Genomic DNA, 7578 nt, shown 5'->3' with positions numbered 1-7578 from the left:
CCAAGGCATGGGCTCCCTGCTGGGGCTGCAGTCTACCCGGATGGCCCAGAAGATTCTGGAGCTCTTGACCCAGAAGCTCTCCATATGTGAAAAAGACCTCCTGGGGGCCTACGAACTTTGATAACGGGGATAGCGGGCTAGCCACCATGCTAACTGCAGTGGGAACAGCGCAAAAACCTGCTGACTTTAATCCCACAGCTGTCATGACACTGTTTCTCAAACACCGTCAGGTTAGAAGCAAACACTTGGTAGTAGCTAGTATCGGGTGTCCGTGCTGACTGTGTGTGGAAGCTGGGGGGGAAGCTAGCTGCCTCCGTGTAGCTTCAAGCTGTTGCAGCTGTTGAATTAGCAACGCAGTTTGGAAAAAAGACCGGGGAACTGCTGCGCTAAGACACGATAACATAAGCATTATGACCCGCTGGGTTTCACTTTATTTCAGCAAAACTGTCGCGTCATCAACAGCCTTTTTCTGTTGTCATCGTTCACTGTGTGTGAGGAGCCGGGAGGACGTAAATAAACCAGCGTGGACTTCTTCTATATACCTCATGAGGTAGGCTCCTCTAAGCTCGACTTCCGTTGCGCCAACTACTGTTCTGGCGGTGAATTGTTTTCGGAACAAAAAGGTTCGTAGAACTATAAATCAAAAAGTGTCCGTCCGCTCCGTCCGTTCGTCCTCCCGCAGCGGACTCGGAGAAGCATACAAAGGCCTTTAATCCCACCATTTTTTAACAAGTGTCCATTTTGCATCCTGCGTGAAACTATTTATCACGTTTTTACTAAGCATTAGTTTCTTCGCTCTTTTAACTGCGGTTTTTAGTGATTTTAACGTCACTTTTACGGAGAAGGTTTTTATCATCGGGGCTGCCTATAACAAAACAAATAGAGATAAGTGGCAGCTCCTGAACCACCTCTCAGGCAAGGCAATGATGGCCATTTACATTAGTCGAAAAAACAGGGTAGAGAACAGAGACGGGCAGGTGTGGCTGGTAAACCTCCGGGCCAGACTCCGACTATAGTTCAGTTTTTACACAATGGTATCTGATCTCGAGTCTTTTAAAATAATTTGATGTTTTAATGACATACTCTGCACCGTCACGAACAATGAGCTGTCCTTTCCACACTTTTTAGAAGACTGAGTTTTTTTTAAATCAGCTCTCTTGTTTATTTATTGAATAATATTGCGAGCAAGTGTTTTGTAAAATGAAGAATATGTAAATAAAGTGTTAAAAGTTAAAACAGTCAAACCACTGGAGGTTTGCTTTTGAGACTTTAAAGCACTAAACGGTGAAGTCAGTTGTTTTTCTAGTGAAGCTGCCAGTTCACATAAATAAAACAACACTTAACAACAACCATTACAACCACATGCATGTACAGTACAAGTAAAGTATCATACATTCCCATTCAATATCAGCACAGTCACATCCTATTTGAGCGAATTTGATTATTTTATTGTGGAACATTTATTGTTTCTGTAAACAAGTGTTGCCTTTCTGAAATAACAGTTATGAGGATGTATGAGGACAATGATCTTTTCTTTTCTCTTCTGCACCAATGCTGTTTGGTGCTCGGTAGTAGCTGCTCTCCTCCAGCAGCTCCTCTATGATCCCCTGTGAAGAAACAGTTCAACAGGAAATCGTGACCATGAAGTGGAAATGAAAGGAAGTTTACAGAATGATACACAGAAGTGAAACAACCAGTATATTGTCTAAATCACATATTTTAAATATAAGTACTAGTTTGGCAAATTAGCACATGTCCCAAACTGTTCCTTTAATAAATTGGCAAAAAAGGAAATGGATTATTGAATGACCGGAAAATGACCTGCATCTGCTGATAGGTCACTCCCTCTTTTAGGCTCCCATCACCTGTGAACAGAACAAACACTGTAAGATTTCTGGGCATTTCAAAAAAGGAATTTGCAATATTTGAGATCAGGGGTCACTCTCCTCTGCAGTTCAAACTTGACTGTGGCTCTACCTGCGCTGTCAGCAGTGACGGGGTCTCCTGTGTAGCGGTGGACCAGAGACCACCAGTCTGAACTGGTTGAGCCTAATTCGATCAGCTCTGTAGAGGCCTGGAGGAGCTGCAGGGAACAAACGGGGAGATTCTTATTTTGCTCACACAGGTTGAGGTTGGGTTCCCGGTCGAACACGGTCCCATTTTATCTGAACCTCATGGATTGATGATTTCATCATTGAAATGCCTACCACTTGTTGATGTATACCTACCTTTGGAGAGACCTATTTTACAACCAGTGAAGATGTGCCTGAGTAGCTGGAGTTGAGCATAGAGGGCAGGGTGGATCTTCTTTCATGCTTCAGGCTTTTTGGGTGGGAGAAGGACGTCACAGCTCGCTCCAAGCAGGAAGCTAATCATGCTTGCTTCCATTTCCCCACAGGTCCTTCCAGCTGATCCTACCTTTTCTAGATGCTCTCCCGTTTCATCCACTGCTCCTGTTTTGCTTGAGTGACAGCCTTTGCACATCTTGCTGCCTTTTCCTGATGCCGGATTTCCAGGACTACAAATTTTTGCCGCTCTGAAGGAGTTGCCTTGTTCCATAGGGGTCGACTCTAACCTAGGCCCAAACTACTGAATGTCCTCCATGTTGAAGGTGGCTCACAAGTGCAGCTTTTACCTGTTGTGTTGCTTATTTACTATTTTATTACCATCCTGTTGCCAGTGATGTTCAAACAGCCTGTATAGATGTGTCTCAATACTCTGAGAGGGTCTCCAGTCTTGTCTTGGGACCTTTAAACTCCTCTACAAGACTTGAGGATGATGCTTCCATACATATAGGAGTTGATCATTTTCTCCATGTTCTCAACTGTTGTGAGGGGAAGTCAGACCTCTGTGAGTCAGTCAGGGTAACAGGCCAAACTGTAAGCACCAGAGCTTTAAGCCTGCCAGGAGACATGGAATGGTCGATGTTCTTAAGGCCGCTGCTGACATCCTGCTTCAGTTGCTGGACCTGCACGCAGTCTTTGAGGCTTTTTATAGAAGGAAAAGAGCAGAACTGTATCTGAAAACTGAGCCAAGTTGTGTTGTTCTTATTCCCTTTGGTTGACAGGCAGTTAGCAAACAATCTACGGTGTATTACAGCCATCTACTGGACTTCTTCTTTGATCAAGAGCCACATCTTGTGTGTGTGCAGGGTTCAAAGAGAAACATTTGAGAGTGATGCCATCACATTGTGCCTTTAATAGAACAGTCCTTGAATCTTTGTCTTTAAAGGAACTTCGAACAAAGAACAGAAGAAGAGTAGTAACCGTATATATGGTTGGTGGATACAAAGTTTTATCACAGCGAATTCAATCATCGGCAAGTCAAGTTTTTCTCTTTTAAAAGATGGCGAAATTGAAAGTGATGGATTACAGGAACGCTTTTAAGGTGGAAGAGCTGAACTTTCTGAGACAGGTTGAGAAGGAGATTGAGTGCTTCAACCTCCAGGAGATAGAGGAGGGCATAAAGGACAGGATGCAGGAGGAGATTGAGGAGGAGACAGAAGAGGAGATTGAGAAGGAGACAGAAGAGGAGATTGAGGAGGAGACAGAGGACAAGATCAGCTTTCAGCGTTTCTCAAAGAAGATGCCAAAAAAAATGAATGCTGAAGAGGTTGAGGAGGAGACAGAAGAGGAGGATGTGGATGAGACAGAGGAGAAGATCAAGGAGGTGATGGAGGAGGAGACAGAAGAGGAGATTGTGGATGAGACAGAGGACAAGATCAGCTTTCAGCGTGTCTCAAAGAAGATGCCAAAAAAAGTGAATGCTGAAGAGGTTGAGGAGGAGACAGAAGAGGAGGATGTGGATGAGACAGAGGAAAAGATCAAGGAGGTGATGGAGGAGGAGACAGAAGAGGAGATTGTGGCTGAGACAGAGGAGAAGATCAAAGAGGTGATGGAGGAGGAGACAGAAGAGGAGGATGTGGATGAGACAGAGCAGAAGATCCAGGAAGTAATTGAGGAGAAGCTCGACAGCTCCAATTATGAGGTAAGTGTGTATGTAGGTTCACACCCTATACACAAAATATTTGTAATAATGATTACATCTTGTGTAATATCTAATATTTTAACTATTATTGACTCCCTTTCAGTAATTGACTGCATTTTTTATAATTCATTAATTATTATAAATTAATAATTAATTTTGTTTGGCTACATAACCATATGAGTATAAAACAACATGTCAATAGGCAGATAAATGAATGAACAACAAACCAATAATTGTTCTATGTTTCACAGTTTGAAGAATCAAGTTCTGATGATGGTTATGATGGTCTGCACAAAGACCTCCAAAAGGACAAAGCTGCCAAAGCTGCTCTTGAAGAGAAGTTGAGAATAACAAGAGCGGAAACTAAAAGGAAAGAAGCCCAGAGGAGAAAGCGAAAAGAGAATCCCGCTCTTTCAAAATTTTCGAAGAAGGAGCAGGTTGAAAAAGATCAAACAGCTCATTTTAGGCAATCAGAGAAAGACCAGGAGCACAGATATGCAAAGCCTCAAAAGCAAAAAAGCAAAATGACGGCTGATCTCAAAGAGAAAGATGGGCTGGTAGAGAAATTCAAAGATGAGTCGAAGGGGAATTGTGAGGTAATCTTTCAAGGACCGAAAACAATTAAGGAACTCAAACAGGCATATGAGGATCTTTCGATGATGAAACGGAAATTTCTTGAACAAGACAATGAAATCAAATCCCTTCACATCAGTATGGTAACTCTTCAAAACAGTTCCGAAGCCAAAAGCAATACTATTTCCATGCTACAAGAGAGAGTTGACCAGGGGGCCTCTGGACTCAAAGAGGAGCAGGCAAAACACTGCAAACTCCAGAGGGATTATGAGGCTGCCCTCTCCCAACAGCAGAGGGACAAAGAAGAGCTTATCCATCTGACTTGTAAGAATCAGCAACTGGCTTTGGAGCAAAAGAGGCTCCAAGGTGAACTTAAGGATGACCACAAGAGACAGCGTGCTCGATATAACCAGTTGACTGCGAAATTCCAACAGGAGCAAGGCAAAAACAATAAACTCCAAAAGGATTTGGAAGTTGCCCTCTCCAAGCAGCACAAAGACAAAGAAGAGCTGATGCTTCTGACGTCTAAAAATCAGAAACTGGCTTTGGAGCTAAAGAGGCTCAGAGGTGAACTTGAGGATGGCCCCAAGAGAGAGCTTGCTCAAGATAGCCATTGGGCTTTGAAACTCAAACAGGAGCAAGCCAAATACAATCAACTCCAGAAGGATTTGGAAGTCGCTCTCTCCCAGCAGCAGAAGGACAAAGAAAAGCTGATGTTTATGACTTTTACAAACCAGAAACTGCCGATATTGGCGCAAAAGAGGCTCAGAGCTGAACTTGAGAAAGCCACAAAGAGAGAGCTTGCTCAAGATAACCATTGGGCCTTGAAACTCAAACAGGAGCAAGGCAAATACAATGAACTCCAGAAGGATTATGAGGCTGTCCTCTCCCAGCAGCAGAAGGACAAAGAGGAGCTGATGCTTCTGACGTGTAAAAATCAACAACTGGCTTTGGATAAAAATGGGCTGCAAGGTGAACTGGAAGATGTCAAACTCAAGAGAGAGCTTTCTCTAATCCAGCTCAAGAAGGACCGAGACACTTGCAACATGCTTGAAGAGAAACTCCGGAAGTACAAAACCCGCTTATTAAGAGAAATAAATCAAAACGAGAAGCAAAATAAAGCCTCAAAAGCCACAGAGAGTAAGATGAACAACATGCACACACCGAGGATGGAGAACGAGGACATTATGGTTCAAATTGAGGCAGATCTTGGGAGGAAGCATAAAGAAATTAATTCTAATTTCCATGAGCTGCGTATACCCCCACCAACCTCCAGAACAACCAAGAGCTGCTCAGCTCTGCAAAAGGGAAGCCCCGCCCACCATTCAGTCAGTCTCAGCCGAACCCAGAAAGTACATCACTCAGTTTAACCCTCCCCAAACCTGATCCCTGTGCTAAACCTCAACCTAAACCCTGCCCTAAAAGCTCAACCCCGACTCCAACACGTCAACATGTCATATCACATCATGAGGCATGGCTGGTGTTCCTCAATAACAAGACCTGGCTAACTGAGCTGAAGAAGCCGCTGGATATTTCAGTACGACAGTACAAACCTTGCTTAGCTCCACCTTGAGGTTGTAAGGATCGCTTCCATAGTGGAACAGAGACTTTTTAAATCTTTCGATGACTCGACGTCTGATGTTGTGGTGCGGAGCTGGTGGAAGCTGGGGATGACATAACCCAATTCAATACCAGTCCGTTTGCAGGCAGATCACGATGAGATAATCATTTGAATTGCATGGATTTCTTGGATTTTCGGTGACCAAAAACTGTGCGTTACAATACTTGAGAGATGTAGACAATTTTGTGCAGCTGCCCGAGGAGCCTCTGGCTGGGATCCACAATCTGTCGAAGCTTCTTCTGGGAAACGCAGATCCCTGCTGACACTGTGTTAGGACCCAAGAACAGACACAGGACAGACAATGGTTTATAACGGTCAAACTTTAAAACGTTTGCGTGAAAATCTGTTGTTTAATTTGTGACGTCTCCTCATATAGTCAAGACATTGAAAGAGAGGGCTAGGTTTTGGGCTTAGGCTGAAAACGTACCTGGTCTCGCTCTTGTTCTTGCTGCAGCATAATCCTTACTGAGGGGAAAAGGCAGAAAAGTGAGGAAGGAGATGTCAATAAACAATGTGAGAAAAGAAATGTTTGTGTGTGTCTTAAAAAAATGGTGTATCAATAAATGGATAAGTAAACATAATTTACTGCTTGATTCCTTCTCACTGACCACAAGATCAAGCAGAAAAAGATAATGTGAGCTTTTTCACTTACCTATGTAGAACTGGGTCAGGTGTAGCACAGGAACTGGGCTTCACTGCTTTAAAACAAAACCAAAGGAAAAAGATCAAATCAGCAGGACCAGAGTTGAGTATCATTGATAGTGAAGGGTTGAAGTTATATCTGTTTGGACATCTTTCAGAAACATGAAATAATAACAGATATCACTGTCAGATCTTCATTCAGAAACAAAACCAACAATCAAATAAGTGAAGGGTCAAACGTCCTAATCGGGAAATAATACCATGTTTTCAATGTGAGCATTGGCTGAATAATAAATTACTCTGATTACTCCAGAGAACTCACCGTAGTGTTTTCCCTCAAGGGAAGTGGTGGAGTTTTTCATGTCAGACGGTTCAGCATCATCATCTGAGGCCTCTTCTGAACACACATACACATACTTATTAATAACATGGTGTGATGATGAATTTAAAATGCTTCCAGTTGGTTTTAAAATAATAAGCAGAATGAAACAGGAAACAGATTCACCTGGACAGATTATTTCCTCGCTGTGGTTTGAGCTGTAGGTGGCAGATGAGCAGGGAATCTGATATTCACTTTGCATTGAGGGTGTTTCCTGAAATCAGTGCATCACAGCTTTAATTCACCTTCACAAAAAACATCTAATAACATCATAAAAGGATATGAAACGTTCAGGTCCCATCCAAGTTTTCCTCAGCGACATCATTTCATTACCTGCGACAGACTCCAGAGGCAGCAGCTCCTCCTGCTTTTGTGT

General features: G+C 43.0%; 2 long non-coding RNA genes across 2 annotated transcripts; both read right to left on the bottom strand.

The window, feature by feature from the left end:
- Positions 1-1531: 1531 nt before the first annotated feature.
- LOC128448860 (uncharacterized) lies at positions 1532-2081 on the bottom strand. The gene is made up of 3 exons (XR_008339818.1): positions 1978-2081; positions 1822-1865; positions 1532-1607 (listed from the first exon to the last, which is right to left on the bottom strand). It is a non-coding gene; the product is annotated as an uncharacterized LOC128448860 (long non-coding RNA).
- A 4060-nt stretch (positions 2082-6141) lies between these two features.
- LOC128448896 (uncharacterized) lies at positions 6142-6646 on the bottom strand. The gene is made up of 3 exons (XR_008339820.1): positions 6609-6646; positions 6346-6446; positions 6142-6224 (listed from the first exon to the last, which is right to left on the bottom strand). It is a non-coding gene; the product is annotated as an uncharacterized LOC128448896 (long non-coding RNA).
- Positions 6647-7578: the final 932 nt, after the last annotated feature.

Source organism: Pleuronectes platessa, chromosome 10 (assembly GCF_947347685.1).
Source record: "Pleuronectes platessa chromosome 10, fPlePla1.1, whole genome shotgun sequence".
Classification (NCBI taxonomy): Eukaryota; Metazoa; Chordata; class Actinopteri; order Pleuronectiformes; family Pleuronectidae; genus Pleuronectes; species Pleuronectes platessa.
This window is presented reverse-complemented; position numbering and strand designations above follow the sequence as displayed.